Here is a 20435-nt window from a genome sequence, read left to right on the forward strand (position 1 = left end):
TGCTGGAGCACCACCTTTAGTCGAACAAATCGACCCCAGGACTTATTCTTTGTAAGCCTAGTACTTATTCTATCGGTCTATTTAGCCGAACGCTAACTTACAGGAACGCAAACAGACCAATATTGGTCGTCAAGTGATAGCGAGGGGGGGGGGACAAACACAGAGACAAACATAAATATATACTTATATAAATGCGACACGCTTCTTATAGTTTCTGTCAACCAAATCCACTCACAAGGCTTTGGTCGGTCTGAGGCAATAGTATAAGACACGTGGCAAAGGTGTCACGCAGTGGGACTGAACCCGGAACCATGTGGTTAGGAAGCAAGCTTCTTACCACACAGCCACACCTGTACCTATTGCTCACAAGATTAAATTTCTTAACGCACATATATGCCAACACATATAACTATAAAACCGAGTAAAGCTAATGTGGAAATGTAAAGCACAGGAGATTAAAACAGGATGAAAACCCTCAAATTTGTTAAGGGCATTTAGCAAGGACTTTAAAAATAAATTCACCCGTGAAAGTCATTCATTCAAAGTTAGTTGTTAACTATTACCCATGAAACGGGTATTCTCCTTCAGGAAAGTAAATAAGCATTGGTGGTCTGTCGTAAAAAAAGTTGATGGCTACAAATTCTGGGATTAAGGCAATATACATACATTAGCCTTCAGAAGATGTATATTTAGTCTCATGAGCTACAAATTCTATGAAGCAATTCCGATTTTCTGTAGCCAGTAGGCTTTCTACAGCAGCAGTGCGTCCATTGTTCACGGCATCAAACATAAGACGCAGAAAAGAAAAGTGAATACAGCGTGTAAGGACTGATTTCACAGGAGTCTAAATTTTAGCAGAGAGTTACCCCTTCCCCCACATACATATATTCTTGCAGGTATACAAGCAAACAAACTCAAATAATTTCACATGAGTTCTATAGTTACTGCTGTTTATTCAATGATCATTCCAGGCCGAGGGATGATCTTTGAGCAAAAGAATTCAAGACATGATCACTCAGTTTTTTTTCTTTCTTTCAGACAAAGTGTAGATTAAGCAACATGGATTTGTCTTCTAAAAGGGTAGACTGAAATTTGAAGCGGACCTCATGTTAGTTCTAGATGTTTCAGCTCCCACATCAACCGTCTCACGTTTGCTCGTTAATACCATCTGTGTTGTTAGCGCAGTAAAAAAAGAGATGAATATCAAAACCACCCCATTAGTTTTGTCTTAAGATATCGGGACTCGTACTAATAGAAGAGAAAGAAATTTAAAGAGATAACATTTCAAACTATGTATCCATATATCTAGGTTAACTACTGTCTTAAGAATCCATCTTATTTACATCTTATATATTTCAACGATAAAAAATGGAACGCAAGACAAAAAATACTCTTTATGTGAATTTAAAATATGATAAAGAAAATGGTAGAGAAATTTCTATGTAATCTCAAAGCCAAAGATATAGGATGAAACCAATATAGAATCAAATCTTATAATGCGAAATATTAATCATATCTATAAAAGTATTTCAATCTAGAAACAAAAAATATTTCATGGAAATTATCATTTTCCATAAATAAATAATTATGTTTATTGCTGAAAAGATATTTTTTTAAAAGTGCATAAAATGTTGAGATAAAACGAAAAAATTAGTTTTGAAAAATTTAATAAAATTGCACTGATAAAAATTAGAAATATACACACACGCACACACGTGTATATATATATATATATATATATATATATATATATATATATATATTATATATATATATATATATACATATATATATACATGTGTGTACGTATGTCTGTGTGTATGTGTATATATGTATATATCTATATCTATATATATACATGTATATATATATATATTATATATATATATATATATATATATTTACAGTTTTGCTTATCTATTCATATATACACACAGGTACATACAATCAAATATATATATATATATATATATATCCAGAGTCATATCCCAATGATTACATTCGTCGCAAAAAATCATATAAAAAAATCGCCGAAAACAATCGCAATATTAGGAATCCAAAATTTCAAGATTGCAGATTCAGTCCGGAATGTTTTTAATTTACTCACGGCGTTAGCCTTTAGATTACAAAAATTATAAAAATTGTTATCGTACAAAAAATTGGTCGCAAAAGTCACGTAAAAAAATCGCCGTCAACAATCACGGTAATGAAAACTTGGGAGTCCAAAATTTCAGATTTGTGAGTCCGGAGTCAGCCTGATTCCAAAATGATATATGTTGGGCTACGGCCTCTAGGAGTAAAGTTGAAAAAGTGTGACACAGTGACACACTGGCATTCACATTTATTATATTAGATATGTTTAATTTTAGGGAAACTTTATTTAATTTCAATCGTATTTTATAGATGTGTGTGTGAGATCTATTTATCTCTCACTCTCCCTCTCTCCCTCCCTCTCTCTCTCTCTCTCTCTCTCTCTCTATATATATATATATATATATATATATATTAAAGAAAACAAAAAAATGATAGTGTTCAGTATGTTGGCCACAGGAATTTCACTCAAAGAGACATAGTTAAACTAAGTTGTACATCATCTCCTTTCTCTTACATATCCACTCTTTCTCTCTCTTTTGTTATTACGGCCGTCATCAACACTACTACTACTTTTAATAAAACACCATCAACTTTCCCTAAATTCCTTTGTTTCTCTCTTCTCTCTCTCTCTCTCTCTCTGTCTTCGCCATCGCCCCCACCGTCTCTATGCCTACTATTCCTCTTACTCCATCATGAGGAATAGTAGGAGTGTCATTGAATAGTGAGGGAGGGGTCTAAGTGTGACACACTGACACACAGAAAGTCGTTTTCGCTTTTATTATATTATATTATATTATATTATATTACATTACGTCATATTATATTATATATATATATATATATATATATTATATATATATATATATATATATATATATATATATATATATATATATATATACATAGTCGCAGCTAAACTATTAGTTAATAAGGTCATGATGTGTACTTTAGATATGCATAATATAATGGACGTAATAGATGTTACATTTGATGCACGGAACTAGGCCTGAATACTCGCATTCCACTTCATTGTCATCTGATATCTTAGTAACAGAGAATTACTTGCTAGTGATATTTTGCATTACATGCACTAAAGAGCCCCTCATATTCATTTATTCTCATGCTTGTGTTCATGAGCGAAATACAGATAAATATATTAATATTTAGCCAAAAATACAAACCAAGACATAAAAAAACTATCATACCTTAACGAATATACATTCACAAACAATTAAGGCTCTTTACTCGAAATTTCTATGTATAACATTTACATGCGAATTGTACATTCGTTAGCAAATATTTTCTCCTTAATTTTTGGACAGTCCTTCTGTGCACAAACATACGCAGAGTGGTACGCATATATATGTATATATACACACACACACACACACACCACACACACACACAACACACACACACACACACACACACACACATATATATATATATATATATATATATATATATATATATATATATATATACTTACAATTTTGATTACTATAATATTCAGTTCTTTCTATGACAATATATTTATCTGCAAAACTGTAACAATATTCTTTTGATACTGCTTTCGACTAAATTTTATAATTTTCTGTGCTATTTGTCCAAAACTACAGGTTTTCCTCCGTTAGATCTTAATCTTATGAAGCATTATAAGCAGCAATATTTGTATTTATGCGATTTCATGCATTTTCTAATCATTTTCTGTCAGTCTCACCCAAGTGGTCATCAATTTATACTGTTAAATCGTGGATGATTAAATTTTTAAGCAACGTCTTTAGAATATCCAGGATGGTTTTAGAATTTATAATTTTACCTGGGGATTTAATCGAATGCCATACTTCGCTTTACAGAAATCCTCACCCAACTATATTAAAAGATAAGGATTACTTGACTCTTGTAAATGTATAATTGACATTGTACCTTGAACTCGGTCGTTGACCAATAGAAAGAGCGTTAGATATACATCTTTCTAAAACAGTTTCACTATTAATATTACCTTAAGAAAATACACTTTAGTTCAAATTATACATCCTTACAAAACTGAAAACGAATTTGAAGCCCTTTTTTTGGTAACCGAGTAAAGGGTGGATGTCTTGCAACTATGCTGAAGTCTTATTATAATTGATATCTTAATTTTAATTTTTTTATTTTTTAGGAATATATTTCAATGTTGCTGGAAGCTATGTTTATATGATTCTATAGCACCTGAATGACGATGCAAAACAAATATGAATCATATAACACGTTTGAAGAGCTATAACCAGAGATCTGTTTGCTCAGTAAATTAATTTGTATTTATTTGTCGTTCGGAATTGATTTGCATTTATTTGTCTTTCGGAACTGAGACAAAGCTTTCTGGAGAGAAACAACACAAGTTAATTAAATTAATACTTCCATGAGAGTGGGGCGACTTTTGCTTCACATTTTAGCTCAAGTCCAGCAATTTTAGGAAAAGGTAAGACGATTATATCGACTCCATTGTTAAATCTGGTACTTAATTCAGCGATCCCGAAAGAAAGAAATACAAACTCGACCTCCTGGGAACTTTCAACTCGGAACATAACGAGCCGAAGGTAATAACGTTAAGTTTTTTTTTCTCCGGTATGCTAAAGAATCTGTTAATTCGACGCCTTTCTATGAATTTTAATCCGAATTACAAATTCTGTTCAATGCCAGAACCTACTCGGTAAATGGGAAAAGTATGGCTCATATCTTTCCACTAATCCAAAACCAAATCAAATATTTTCTACTAATTACTTCTCCCTTTCATTTAAATTATTTTTCTTCCAAAATTAAACACACACACACACAAATATATTTATCATGAAACATATGTACCAATATATATATAAGCGTAAACACACATATATATCATTCGGGGCAAAATCCTTAACGGATTTTCGTCCGTTTTTATATTCTGGGTTCCATCCCCGCTGAGAACGATTTTGCCTCTCATTCTTTCGGGTCAATAAAGTAAGTACCAGTTAAGTACAGGAGTCGATGTAATCAACTTATCCGTCCACTCAAAATTACTGGCACTGTGCCAAATATTGAAACCATAAGTTCCAGGGATCAAGATGTAGGAAGAAAGTTAGCCTCAAGCAATCCGTAGTAAATAAATATATTAAAAAATAAAAATTTCAGGGACGATAGTGGTTTATTGAGACTGAAGGATGTGGACATTTTTTCGTGTCGAAAGACGATAAACTGCAAAAAAGTTCTTTTTATATTCCACGGAAGTCGACCAGAGTTTCCGGGTGTGCGAATAAGAATATAAGAGTTACGGAATGGAGTAGTAAAGATCCGGGCAACATATACTTCATAGTGAGCGGAACCTCAGTAATGGTCAAATCCAAGTGAGGTGTATACTGCCAGCTACTCTTCAGGTCAAGGATATCTTGATTAGATTACAGGTTACACTTCTGAGGTTGCGCTTGCTATGAAACATATGCAACCCGGATCATTCCGACTCCACTCCGTAACTCTTGTATGTATGTATGTATGTATGTATGTATGTATGTATGTATGTATATCCTTAAATCCTTAAAAATGTTTTAGCCCGAAGGCCGCGGCCATGCTGGGGCACCACCGCTGAATGAGCTACACTAGTTTGTGAATCCACCTCTGATACGTGGCACTTGATCAACAAGGGAGTTCGATGCTGCTGCCCGCATCCGTGTCTCCTGTCGTGAGGTAGGTTCATCTGGGACTCCCAACAAGAAGAGATCCAGTTTAGTTTTAAAGAAACCCACATCCACACCACGTAAGTCTCTCAGGCATTTAGGGAGTATGTTAAAAGCTGTGGTCCTCTGAAACCCAAGCTGTTGCAGTGTCTGGACCTGTATTTTGATGGTGATGTTGGAATCCTTGGCACCACGCAGCGGCGCCCCGTTCTGCGGTTGGAGTAACTTTGAATGCCAAAGTTTGGGACAAACCCTCCAGGATTTTCCAGATGTATATCACTGCATATCTCTCCCGCCTCCGCTCCAGGGAGAAGAGGTTTAATACCTTCAGTCTTTCCCAGTAGCTGACATTTGCATTGAGACGATTTCTTTGTGTAGCTTCTCTGAGTTGCTTCGAGTTCTGCTGTTTGTTTTATATTGTGTGGTGACCAAAGTTGGGAGCAGTAGTCCAAGCGGCTGAGGACAAATGTTTTCCATAGGACCATCAGTGTCTCCTTCTCTCTTGTTCTGAAAGTTCGGAGAATCCATCCAGCTAGCCGTCTGCATTTTATCACCAGATTAGCAATATGCATTTGGAAAGATGCATCATTGCTCATGTCAATGCCCAGGTCACGCACTGATTTTGACTCAGGGATTGCAATTCTTCCTGGGCCAGTGTATCCAGTCTTCACGTCATTTACCTTTGTGTGCCAGTAGCGCAGGGTCTGGAACTTACCTGCATTAAACTGCATGTTGTTGTCCTCAGCCCACCTGTATATTGTGTCCAGCTCATGTTGCAGATGCGCAATATTTTCAGGGTTTTGTATTGCGTGGGAGACTTTTGTGTCATCTGCATAGCTAGCAAGGTGGTCATCGTAGCAACTGAAGGCATGTCTGAAAGGGCCACTATGAACATCAGTGGCCCCAAGACAGTGCCCTGTGGGACACCGCTTGTTATTTGCGTTTCCCTGGAGGTGGCTCCATTGCTCACAACTGCCTGTTTTCTGTCTTTTAGGAAGTTGTGCAGCCACTCTCCAAGTTTCCCGCCTATGCCGAGACCACGCAGTTTGTGACAGATCATACCATGGTCGACTTTATCAAAGGATTTTGCAAAGTCGAGATATATTACATCCACATTTGAGCCATTTAGTAGCTGTTTCAACACCCAGTCATAGTGTTGCAGGAGCTGTGTTAGGCAGCCTCTACCTGGTCGAAATCCATGCTGGGTGTCAGACAGTAAGTCATTTTCTTCAAGGAACATGATTAGTTTCTTACGGACTATTCGTTCCATGACTTTGCTGATGTGTGAGGTCAGAGAGATAGGCCTATAATTTTTAGCATCTGCTCTGCTACCTCCTTATGGATAGGGCATATTACCCCCCCTCTTTCAGTTTGACTGGGAGCTTACCACTTGCAAGAAAGCTCTGAAAAAGAAGCTGTAGCGGTTTTGCAAGGGCTCGTTGCACGATTTGAGAAGGATCGCTGGGAATCCATCAGGTCCAGCAGCTGAGTTTGTGTCAATCTCATCAATGGCTAGTGTGATATCATCTTCTTCGATGTTGATGTACTCAATTTTTGTCTCTTTGGCCGCTGGTAAAGTGGCAAAGAATTCTTCTGGGTTGTTTTACTTGCTGTGTCCTTTGGAACTGTTCGTTCAGTATTTCACTTATCCTCTGGGATTTCCTGTGAGAGAGCCATCTTTTTGGAAGAGAGGTCCTATTCTCTGGTGCACTGTGGCTGTCTCTTTGGCAAACTTAAAGAAAGCTTTAGGGTTTGCTTTTATATTCTATTACCCAAGCTTCTTTATCTGCTCTCTCCTTTTCATGGGACTGATGTAGACTTTTCTCAGTTTCCATTAGCATTCTTCGAGCCGAGACTTCTCACCACTTTTGGTGTGCTTGCTCAGGCGGTTTGCAATCCTTGTCCGTCATCTCATAAGAATCCTCCTTTCTCTAGGGATCCTGTTTTTGTTCTTGTGTGTGCTGGCCCTGCACATTGGGACATATTTGTCACATATGGCTTGTATTATGGACATGAAGTGTTTGTGTTTCATTTTATGTCCGGTGTGGAGAGACATTCAGGCCAATCCTGTTTGAGGATCTCTTCTCAATCGACTTCCAGTTGGCTTTATGAAAGTTTAAGTTGGAGAGATGGTGGGTGCTTCGTATAGGCTGTGTGTCTGCGGGGGCTTTTGTTCCATACATAGACAGCTCTATTATGTTGTGATCCGAGATCATTGTCGGCATCACATTAACATTATGAATATTCCATATTGTTTGTGAAGCAGAGATCCAGTATATTATCTGCCCTTGTTGGTTGCAGAACTATTTGCTCCATGAAAGAGGCATTTGTGAGATGGAGCAGGGACTCCACCTGTGCCTGCTGATGGTGTGTCATCCCTGGGAGCATCTTCCCCCCAGGCCATTCCACATTGGGGAGGTTAAAGTCACCCATGAAGAATACACTGTTGTGCTGTTCAAGGTTGGTGAGGACTTCTCCTATTTTTGTTAGGCAGTCTTCAAACATGCCTGAGTGTTTTGGGGCGTCTGGTGGGCGATATGTAGTGCATATGACGATATTCAGTTGTCTTATGTGTACAATTTGAGTTTCACATACTGAGTTTGAATATGACAGCAGGACCTGGGGCGTGAGGTCATCTCGGATGTACATTGCAACTCCACCATGGCTCCTCCCTTTTCTATCTGTGCGTATGACTGCATATTGCGGCATGTGTATTTCTTTGCATCCTATATCGGGTTCAAGATGCGTTTCTGTGAGTGCCATGCATATAGCTTGATTGCATGTCACAAGGTCTCTCAGGAATGTGTATGTATATACATATATATATATATATATATATATTATATATAATATATATATATATATATATTGAGAGAGAGAGAGCGAGAGAGCGCGAAAGAGAGAGATAGATAGATAGATAGATAGATAGATAGATAGATAGATAGATAGATAGATAGATAGATAGATAGATAGATAGATAGATAGATAGATAGATAGATAGAGCTGAAATTTGTAAAAAAAAAAAACAAAAGATGAAGACAAGTATATAAATAACAAGCAAGTGTATTATTTTGACACTAGGGAAAATGAAAGTCTTTTACGTTTCGCGCCTACGCTCTTCAACAGAAATAAGTGAGAGAAAATAAAAAGAGAGAGAATGACAAAAACGTGTAGAGTTCGGCGGTCCAGCGTGGCGAATGTTTGGAAAAACAAGAGGTTGGAAGAAAGGGAGATGATAAAAAAATAGGTTGAATGAAAGGGAGATAATAATAGTGCTAGTGATTTCAACAAGAGAAGGTGTTTGTGTGTATTTCAGAATGGTGTGTGTGAGTGTGTAAGTAAGTACGTGTGAATAGAGACGAGTGACTCTGACGTATGTGAGTGTGCGTGTATGTGTGTGCGTGCGTGTGTACGTGTGTGTGTCTGGGACTAAACTGTGTGCATGTGTACGGTCTATGTATGTGAGCGAAAGTTATCTTAGTCTCTGTATGATACGTGTGTTAAAGCGTGTTGCGTGTGTATATATATATATTGTCTGTGTCCAGGTATTATTTGCTTGTGTGGGTGTGGGAGTGTGCATGATGGCGAGTTGAATAGTGTGTGTGGCTGCTCATATAGTGGTGTGTGTGGTGAAGCTATTGAAGATGGTGTATGGGTGTGTGGATGATGGTGCGTAGTGTTACTGCTGGGAAGTGGTCACTGCTAGTGTGTGTGGAGAGCTGTGGAGTTGGTGTCAAATGAGGAGAGGAAGTGAGATTTGTGTCAGATGAAGGGAGGAGCTGAATTGAACCCATGTGGCGCAAAGGAGCGAAGGCAGAAGATTAACTCCTGTTCACGGTGAGAATCCGGGTTGTCCCTGTGCAAAGATAATCCCAACACCTGCAGGTATTGTAGGAAAGACTCGGGCTATGTATGTTTCATAGCGAGCGGAACCTCAGAAGTGGTAACATCCAAGTGGAGTGTATTACGTCGGCTAATTCTTGTATTCTTTCATACTCTATTCTGTAACTCTTGTATACTTATTCATACACGTATAGATGTATATGTATGTATGTATGTATGTATGTATGTATGTATGTATGTATGTATGTATGTATGTATGTATGTATGTATGTATGTATGTGTTTGTGTGTATCTTGATCTTCGCTATCCCACTTTAGTATCAGATTTTCTCTTACATTTACAGGATTCTTATTAGTTCGTGTTTCCAAATTTACTCTTACCAAGATTTATTAGGTTTAGAAATTTCTTACAAGTATGCTTTCATTTACTGAGTTGCTGTCTCATTTATCTCAAATCCTTCTCTCTATCAGTCTCTAATTTACAAAATTTAGTACATCCTATGTTATATAACTTAATTGCAATGTATCATGACTTCCTTGTTATAGTAACAATTGTTTTAATGATATTTTACGGGAGTTTTCTATAAGTAGATAATTTTATTTTAAAATTTACTTTGTCGTATCTTCATACATTCTGCTCTACACATTAACATAGTAAACCACATGTGATATTTATTTCTAATTTCTTTTATTTCCTTTTACTGTGCTAATTCAAATTAAATTTACTGATTCACTTCCTCTTACTTATTGTGTTTCTCTCTACGGAGTATTTAACTACATTTCATGTTGTTCTCATTATAATCTATGACATAGCTTATTATATATTCAGCTATTTTATCTAATATAAGTTATTGTAACTTAACATCCTCTTATTTTCCACAAATGCTTAAGCTTCCCTGCTTGCTTCCCATTAGTGTCTACAAATGCTTAAGCTACTCTGCTAGCTGCCTTGGTTTATTAATATGATATAGCCTATTACACTTTTAACCAGTCCTTTAAGTACAATATATTCTGTAATAGTTTCAATCCATTTTTGTAATTTATAACGAAATTTCTCTCATCTCTCTTCTGTAATAATGACAGAATTATCAAACTCCCTAATATAAACCTTGTTTCAATGAGGAGCCGCCCTACCTTTCGCCTTAAAATAATATACTTCCCACACCATCTTTAGTATTTCCTGTATTATTTACCCCAATTGAACTAATTTCATATCACCTAATTACTATATCACTTAGTTAAAAAGTACTTCCCGTCCTTATCTAATTCAAGTTATGCCCATTGCGTCACGGGATTCCAACATTTCTGTTTATATAACGAATCGTTATAAACAATCGTTATAATTATTTACAGTAATATCTATTTATTTCTGAATATATAAACCTTATGCTACAATGTGAGTAAAAGTTCTATCTCGAAGTCTTAAGTAAATTCCCCAGGAATTTGGCATGCACACCGCATTCACGGGAAAAGGATATATTTGTATTCTTTTTTTCTTTTACCCGTTTCAGCCATGCGGCTGCGGTCATGCTGGGTGGGAGCAGTCGTTACTGTGTGGTAAGAAGTGTGCTTCCCAACCTCACGGTTCCGGGATCAGTCCCACTGCGTGGCACTTTGTGAAGGAGCTTGTGTGTGGGTGTCGTAAACGGGAATTGAAAGAAGCCTGATGTACATAGGTATTTATGTGTGTGTGTATTTGTTTCTGTGTTTCACCCCACCCACCAATGTAACTTAGCGGTGCAGCAGAAAGAGTACAGCAGTATATGTACCAGACTTTAAAGAAAAGGTACGTAGCGGGGTCGGGTCATTCGAATGACAAATTCTTCTAAACGATCACCCAATATGGTCACACTTAAATGACTGAAACAAGTAAAATCCAAAAGATAAGAATATACGATATATGTATATAAATGTATGTTATTAAAAACATACGCATACATATATACATACACACAAACACACAAACACACGCATATATACATATAAACATACAGCCTGGTTACCAACCACATGGTTCCGGGTTCAGTCCCACTGCGTGGATTTGCAAGACGGAAACTGAGAGAAGCCTGTCGTATATATGTATATGTATATATGTATGTGTGTGTATGTGGTTGAGTGTCTGTGTTTGTCCCCCCAACATCGCTTGACAACCGATGCTGGTATGTTTATGTCCCCGTAACTTAGCGGTTCGGCAAAAGAGCCCGATAGAATAAGTACTAGGCTTACAAAGAATAAGTCTTGGGGTCGCTTTGCTGGACTAAAGGCGGTGCTCCAGCAAGTAAAAAATATACATACATGGTGCTATTAAGTTAGACATGGCCTGGGCCAATAATGGCCGAAACCTATCAAAGTATCAAAATATCAAAGTACATACATACATACATACATACATACATACATACATACATACATACGTTTGTAGTAGACGGTTAGTAGTACACTTATTAATAAATTATTCAAGTATGGAATTGATTTTAATCGATTTCATACTTGATGAAAGTTCTCTAAAATCTATCGAAACAATCGGAACCATTTAGTAATGATATGTAATATCATTATTCTTTCGCTTTTTACAGCAGGAGATGAGCGTTCTCGTCGCACTTTGGGCAACTTTCTCTAAGCAAAATCTAAGTGCTGTTGTTTATAGAATGAATCGTATGCTTTCAGATATACTATTCGGAAAAAGAATTATTTCACATTTCTCTCGAAAGTTTTCAGAATTCACACAGTCACACACAAACTCACACACACACACACACACACACACACACACACACACACACACATACACACATACACACGCACATACACCATGATAAATAGATAGATAGATAGATAGATAGATAGATAGATAGAGAGAGAGAGAGAGAGAGGAGAGAGAGAGAGAGAAGCAGACAGACAGAGGAAGAGATTGATCGTATGCAAGGAATGGTACTTGTCATTACTTCATTAGGTATTCAATTCTTGCTTTTCTGATTATTCTACTGTAAGCTATTTATATTACGCCTTTATGTCTTTTCACCGGAAGAAATTTAAGCGTTCATCATAAATATGTAATTTTTTTCGTATTTTCAGCAAACGACTTTATCGTCGTTTACAATAAACAAACGAATAACAAATAACATACCTGGACAATGAGTTGCATATCTCAACAAAATAAAAGTGAGAGACAAAATGATGCCATAATAGAAAAGCTCATAGTATACAGAAGACAGTCAAATAGTTTTACAGGCTTACTTTTATATAACTATATGCTAAATCGACGACTTCATATATGTGAATGAAAATACTTCTATGCAGAAGCCCATGGACAGGCACACGCACACACACACGTATACATATCATTTGCAACACACACGCACACATGTATATATCATTTACAAAGCCTTACGTACTTGTATGTGTGCGCGTGATTGCTTCCTCTCATAGGTTTCAGTAACACAAAATAATTTATATATCCACGTTTTGCCGCCACAAATGTTCTGGACATCAGATTTATTTACATGAGATTACTTGAAAAGTCTTTCAGAAGTTGAAATCATGTTTTACTTTTCATTCGTTTGGGTCTCTGTATCGATGAAACTACACACGGCTGTCATTTTTATCAAAAACTTTATGCTACGCTCATTGGAATACGTCCCAACTCTTGTAGCATAAACTGCAGTAGATAAAGATGCACTGTATTTTAACTACTAAAAGACTTCATATTTGTCTCTTTGTGTCTTAGGCAGTGAAGCAGTTAAAGGGAAGCAATACAGAATTAGGGAACAATTTTGTTTGCCGAACTTTTGATAAACGATAAATGGAAGGAGCATGATCTAAAAGACAGAACAAAAGTCCATCACTGAAGCTTGGATAACGACAACGATTATTGCTACTTATCGAGTTTTACTGTTCCACTTACAGAGTTGGTTAAATGCTCTCTTTGTTTGAAAATCCCAGCTCCTCCAAATTGTGGCTTAGACATTTATTAGCACAATTGAGTTCACTAACTATTATTGATAATAATGTAAGTTTATAATTAGGGTAAATGAACTTCAAATTTCGAAGCAGTTATCCACAAACACCCTTTTCTTTTCTCTGATTTTGGAAGTTTATGCTCAGGTTTGCAGGGCAAGTTATCTCTATACATCAGTGTACTTAGATAATTATTATTTTTCGTCCCAAATAACTATGTCAGGTCGGTTATGTTTTCATTTGATAAAACGTTTGATGGGAATGTTTTACAGATAATTCTCCTGCTGCTATATACGTATGTATATATGTAAGTATGAATGCATGTATGTATGTATATATATATGTATGTATGTATGTATGTATGTATGTATGTATGTATGCATGTATATATGTGTGTATGTGTGTACGTATGTATAACAATTTGCATATACTTATATATGAATGCGTACGTGTGTGTACTGTGTATTTTCTTTATTAAAATGCAACCATTTCAGCTGTACGGAGTTGATATTAACTTGAGTCGATAATTCTTAGTATCGCATCAGGTTATATAAAACAAGGCATTGTAGGGAAACAGTAATGAGAAATTACCCATATCACAAGCGGTTTAAAAATAATTTATGTTTACTGAGATCATAAAATATGGCCAGATGTTATGACAAGTGCGTAATCAAAGGCATATCCTATTCTAACAAGTATTTCCAAAAGTGCCTATATCTGTGATTTCATAACTCATGTTATTTCTAGAATAAGTCTGCTATAGTTTTCCATACAGCAAAGTATACTATTTTTACGAAAATTCCATTTTAAAATCATATCTTTTGCTTAAAGATTTTGAGATATTCTTTATTTCTTGTAAGGATCTGTGGTAGTGTTGCTATGACTACGTGGATGGTGCTTTGTTCGGTAGCAGAATAAGATCGATATGAGGGGAATGGTGTTGAGGACCATAAAGTTGATATTTAAGTCTAGAAGTGAAAGTAAGATTCTTCTGTAGTTTTGGCTACACACACGTATATATCTATGTGTAAGTGTGAATAACACTAAATATGTTCGTGTGTATACATACATATAATATAATATAATAATATATATATAGACATATGTACATATATAATATTCATAATATACATATGTGTATAATATATATATATATATATATATATATATATATATATATATATATAACTATAACCTTATATTGATGAGACATATATTCTATAGATGTATTTTAGACATTATAATAAAAAATGTTGAGAAACACAGTATACGCACGTGTTCACATGCATATTTTGATAAACAGTATGATAGTAGATATTTCCACATATTTTTCTATTGAAAAGAATGCTTTCTTTAATCTCCGTACGTAGTGTACCTCATGTTTTGTATGCAGAAATAAAGAAATATGTAGTGAATATTAGTTTTAAAATATTCTCTTACGTGTTTTGTTTACATTTTATATACTTTTAATGTATTTTTGTTTATAATCATTTACATTTCTCTATATTTACAATTAATTTCCTTTACAATTTATTATTTATTTATATTTCTTACGAAAATTTTTTTTTAGGAATATTAGAATATCTTGCTGGAAGCAGAAACTTGAACACATTCTATATTTATTGAATAATGTTTCATATTATTAGAAAATAACATTGAAAATATGAAATTATCACAAGTACGTTATGCTGATTCATAGATATGGTGTTTGTATGTGTAAGAATAGATTGAAAAAAATCCATCTGTATTCGATTTCATTAATATATTTTTAGTGTGGTTTCGTTCCCTAATATTATTGCTACGATATGTTACTGGTGATAATGACGATTATAACTTCTAGTGTCAAGATTTTCTCTTCTTGAAGTTTTTTTATGTTTGTTTACAGAACCGCGTAAGTGAAAATAGCGTTAAATTCATTTTGCAAATTCGGACTAAATTTATAGATGAGTGCATACGTATACACATACATTTTGTACATACACACACACACACACACACACACACTATATATATATATATATATATATATATATATATATATATATATATATATATATATATATAGATAGATAGATAGATATAGATATAATGTATACACATACATAAAGAGAGAGTAAGTGAGACTGACAGACATAGAGACAGACAGATAAATAAATAGATAGGTATGTGTGAGTACATAAATGTATATATATATATATGTATAAATATATATATATATATATAATATATATATATATATATATATATATATATGCGTGTGTGTGTGTGTGTGTGTGTGTGTATACACGCTTACATACATAACCAAACACAAACACATAAATATTTGATACACACGCAACCATTCGCACTTTGAGATACGCATTTTGAATGGTGGTATGTATATATACTTATAGACAATATTGAGTTTTGGATAGCAGATTGCTGAAGTAGATTTGCATATTTTCATTTTTTTTAAAGCTTTACGTCTCATGCTTCTGTTATAAATATCATGTTCACCTTTTTACAACGATTCTTCTTCATTATGATTACGGCACGTGCTCTCCAACCTTATCATAGGATTCCCAGAAACGTGTGAGCTCTACAGTCAGTTGTTTTTATATTTGTAGTCATTGTTATTTCGTTAGCCTTTATACAATACCAGTGGAGGCGCAATGGCCCGGTGGTTAGGGCAGCGGACTCGCGGTCATAGGATCGCGGTTTCGATTCCCAGACCGGGCGTTGTGAGTGTTTATTGAACGAAAACACCTAAAGCTCCACGAGGCTCCGGCAGGGGATGGTGGTGATCCCTGCTGTTCTCTTTCACCACAACTTTCTCTCACTCTTACTTCCTGTTTCTGTTGTACCTGTATTTCAAGGGGCCGGCCTTGTCACTCTCTGTGTCACGCTGAATATCCCCGAGAACTACGTTAAGGGTATACGTGTCTGTGGAGGCTCGGCCACTTACACGTTAATTTCACGAGCAGGCTGTTCCGTTGATTCGGATCAACCGGAACCCTCGTCATCGTAACCGACGGAGTGCTTCCATCCATACAATACCAGCTGAACATATTTCTAACCAAAAACAACAACAATGTTGTATTTTACTCGCCAATTAAACGATATCATCCAATGTTTCTTTATTTTTCTCAAGTTATACCCATTGCGTCACGGGATTCCAACATTTCTGTTAATATAACGAATCGTTATAAACAATCGTTATAATTATTTACAGTAATATCTATTTATTTCTGAATATATAAACCTTATGCTACAATGTCAGTAAAAGTTCTATCTCAAAGACTTAAGTAAATTCCCCAGGAACTTAGTATGCACACCGCATTTACGTGAAAAGGATATATACTCTTTACTCTCTCTTTTACTCTTTTACTTGTTTCAGTCATTTGACTGCGGCCATGCTGGAGCACCGCCTTTAGTCGAGCAACTCGGCCCCGGGACTTATTCTTTTGTAAGCCCAGTACTTATTCTATCGGTCTCTTTTGCCGAACCGCTAAGTAACGGGGACATAAACACACCAGCATCGGTTGTCAAGCAATGCTAAGGGGACAAACACAGACACACAAACATACACGCACACATATATATATATATGTATACATATATACGACGGGCTTCTTTCAGTTTCCGTCTACCAAACCCACTCACAAGGCATTGGTCGGCCCGGGGTTATAGCAGAAAACACTTGCCCAAGATGCCACGAAGTGGGACTGAACCCGGAACCATGTGGTTGTTTAGCAAGCTACTTACCACGCAGCCACTCCTGCGCCTGTTATAAATATTATGTTCACCTTTTTACAAAAAATATATGTATTTTTTTTCTTTCATCCGATATGGTTTGGAAAAGGATTCGCTAATAGTTCTTACTCGTCAACCTCTGATACGCAGTAGAAATTCATATCCTCCAAATGTCTAAATTTCAAATATGGTCCCTCCTTGTGGGTATATGTGTATATGTAAATATTTGTGTGAGTGTTCTCTTGTCCTTATGTGTGTATGTATTTAGTGTGATACTAGAAAGAAGGTCAAGAAAAAAACAGTTCCGTAAAGAACTCAATATGTTTTATAACAATGTATATTCATTTAAGTAGCACTTTACAAAAAATATAGTTGTTTTAATACATAGTTGTATCTTCGAAAAACACATATATGTATTGAAAGAACAGTACCGTTGCACTTACTGCTGTTTCAATATGGGCCCCACATTACAATATTATAATTATTTACATAACGGGGTAGTAATGTGTGCTGCTGTACCCTTTTCTAGCCCTCCGTGACCAGTGGTCATCCGTGAAGTTAATTATCAATTTGAACATGTGTAGCGAAAGATTGAGTAGTGAGAGATTCAGCAAAGAAACATTGGATTGGTGGTTGAATTTGAAACCCTTTTGTGATGCCTAGTAGTACCGAAACGCAATAGGAATGAGAAACACCAGCACGTCCAGTACCACAGAAAATTTGTAGTGGTTTTAGAAAAGAGAAAGAGAAAGATTAAGTTGTAGAGGCAGTGAGAGAAATGTTGTAACATACTGTTGAGCTAATGTTTAATAATTACCAACCAAATATAAACAGTTTGTTTTGAGACTATGATATTATAGTATAAGTCCAAAATATACGAGTTGTATTCTATTTCTGGCAGTGTTCGAATATTGTAAAGGACTAGAAATTGATGAAGTTAAGTATTGTTCTGGTTTAGACAAATAACACTAAGACTTGAGCTATGATATGTGTGTAATTGACATGAGAATTCAAAAGATGTTATGAGAGCTAGTATTTCTGCTGAATTTGAGGGATAGTTTTATATTGTTCATCTAAGCAAGGTTGTCAAGTCTAAATGCCAAATTGTGTTGTGGCATTGATAACAAATACGACAATAATATCAAGTTTGTTGGCATTAAGGAATGGTCTTGTCTTTGGAAAATTTATTAATTTGACAGCATGGACTGTTTGCTCGGTAATACAATATTAGATCAAGAAAAATGACAAGCACACACAGACACACACACACATTGAAAACTCATAGGCATCGATGCATATACTTATATGAACGGACATTTAATTTTCTAGACTATGTCTGAATGCTTACGTGACGCTTCAAACAGGCTTCCTTTTAGTAATAGTAACACATAATATTGATGGGGATCGCGAATGTATTGATGAGGAGTATGGAAGTAAATTTTATACTCACTGTTATGCAGTCATTAATTTTGAAAAAAGAATTGCCTTACATTATGCGTGTTGTCCTTCAGCACCCCAATGTCAAATTCTTCAACAGATTAGAATTGACTTCCCATCGTTCTTGGGTCAACAAATTAAGCGATGTCAGTTAATATAAATGAGGTGATTCTTTTGGTTGCAAAACTTATTCATTCTGATGAGACATCGAAAGCAATTACGATTATTAATCTTACTATAAATCTATAATATTTAATACACATAACTGTGTGCGTGCATGTGAGATACTCATTTGTGAGTATCGCATGTATGTGCGTTTCTGTGTGTATGGACATAGAGAGAAAAAAACAAAGAAATTTATATATCACGTGACCGACCAGTCCATCAGATGTAGTTACACATCGCTGGTCACAATGCGTTCGCATTGTTTTAGCCTTCGAATGACGCCACCCCGCTGGCTACGTGAGCAGGCAAACAGAAGAAACAGTGGGAGAAACAGTGGTGAAAGAGTACAGCAGGGATCACCACCCCCTGCCGGAGCCTCGTGGGGCTTTTAGGTGTTTTCGCTCAACAAACACTCACAACGCCCGGTCTGGGAATCGAAACCGCGAGTCCGGTGCCCTAACCATTGGGCCATTGCACCTCCACGAAATTTATATATATGTATATGTATGTATATGTATATATATATATATATATATATATATATATATATATATATATATATATATATATATATATATATATATAGTGTGTGTGTGTTGTGTGTCTATGCGTGTAGTTATATACACACACCACACACACACACACACACACACATATATACGCGGTCTGATTGTTGCCATAGTAACGAGGCTAAAGCACGCAGAATTTAAGCCGCTCGGCAAAGATTGACCTTGAACTCTGTTGTGCATGTGCACTAATTTTGAACGTTGTAGCTCACTTTCGCTTGGAAGAAAGGTGCGTAGCGTGTATCGTCGCATTGACCATGATAGAGAAAGTTGTCATGGCAATACCTGCACAGAAATCTGCATAAAGTTGTAGGTATTTCGCCTGCGTTTATGTTTTGAGTTCAGATTCCGCCGAGGTCGACTTTGCTTTTTATCCATTTCGGATCTATTCAATTTGATGTGCAGATTATTTAATTAATTATTTTTTTACACTTTGAAACTTCCGATATTGGTACAATGTGTCACATATAACGGGGTTTGCTCTTAACGTTTTTGATAAAATTTTGTATTTTAGAAGTTCGTCACAAGATACTGTGACGATGGACAAATTCGTGTTTGATACGTGCCAGTACACGAAACACTCAGGTTTTTACTTACTCTCTAACTTCTGCTGATGGTATATATGCATATTATATATATGTGTGTGTAAAAAAATCTTGTCACGCAATCAAACCAATGAAAAAGCCTCTACCTTGCTAAAAATAGCAGCCAATGTATACCCCTACCCAGTATTTTATAAGGTAAATTCCTTATTAATTGACACATTATTAATTATCTTATAACAGTCATGCCTGGAAAAATCATGGATTACATGGGAAAATGCGAGCATGAAAAGTAATATTCTTAATATTATATACCTCGAAATGTACAATACAAGTTTTTACACGTGTGAAAGTATAGGAGAAACTATTACTTCAAGTAAAGTAAAGAATAAGAAACCAACCTCATTTGCA

The sequence above is a fragment of the Octopus sinensis genome, linkage group LG1 (assembly GCF_006345805.1).
Source record: "Octopus sinensis linkage group LG1, ASM634580v1, whole genome shotgun sequence".
Lineage (NCBI taxonomy): Eukaryota > Metazoa > Mollusca > Cephalopoda > Octopoda > Octopodidae > Octopus > Octopus sinensis.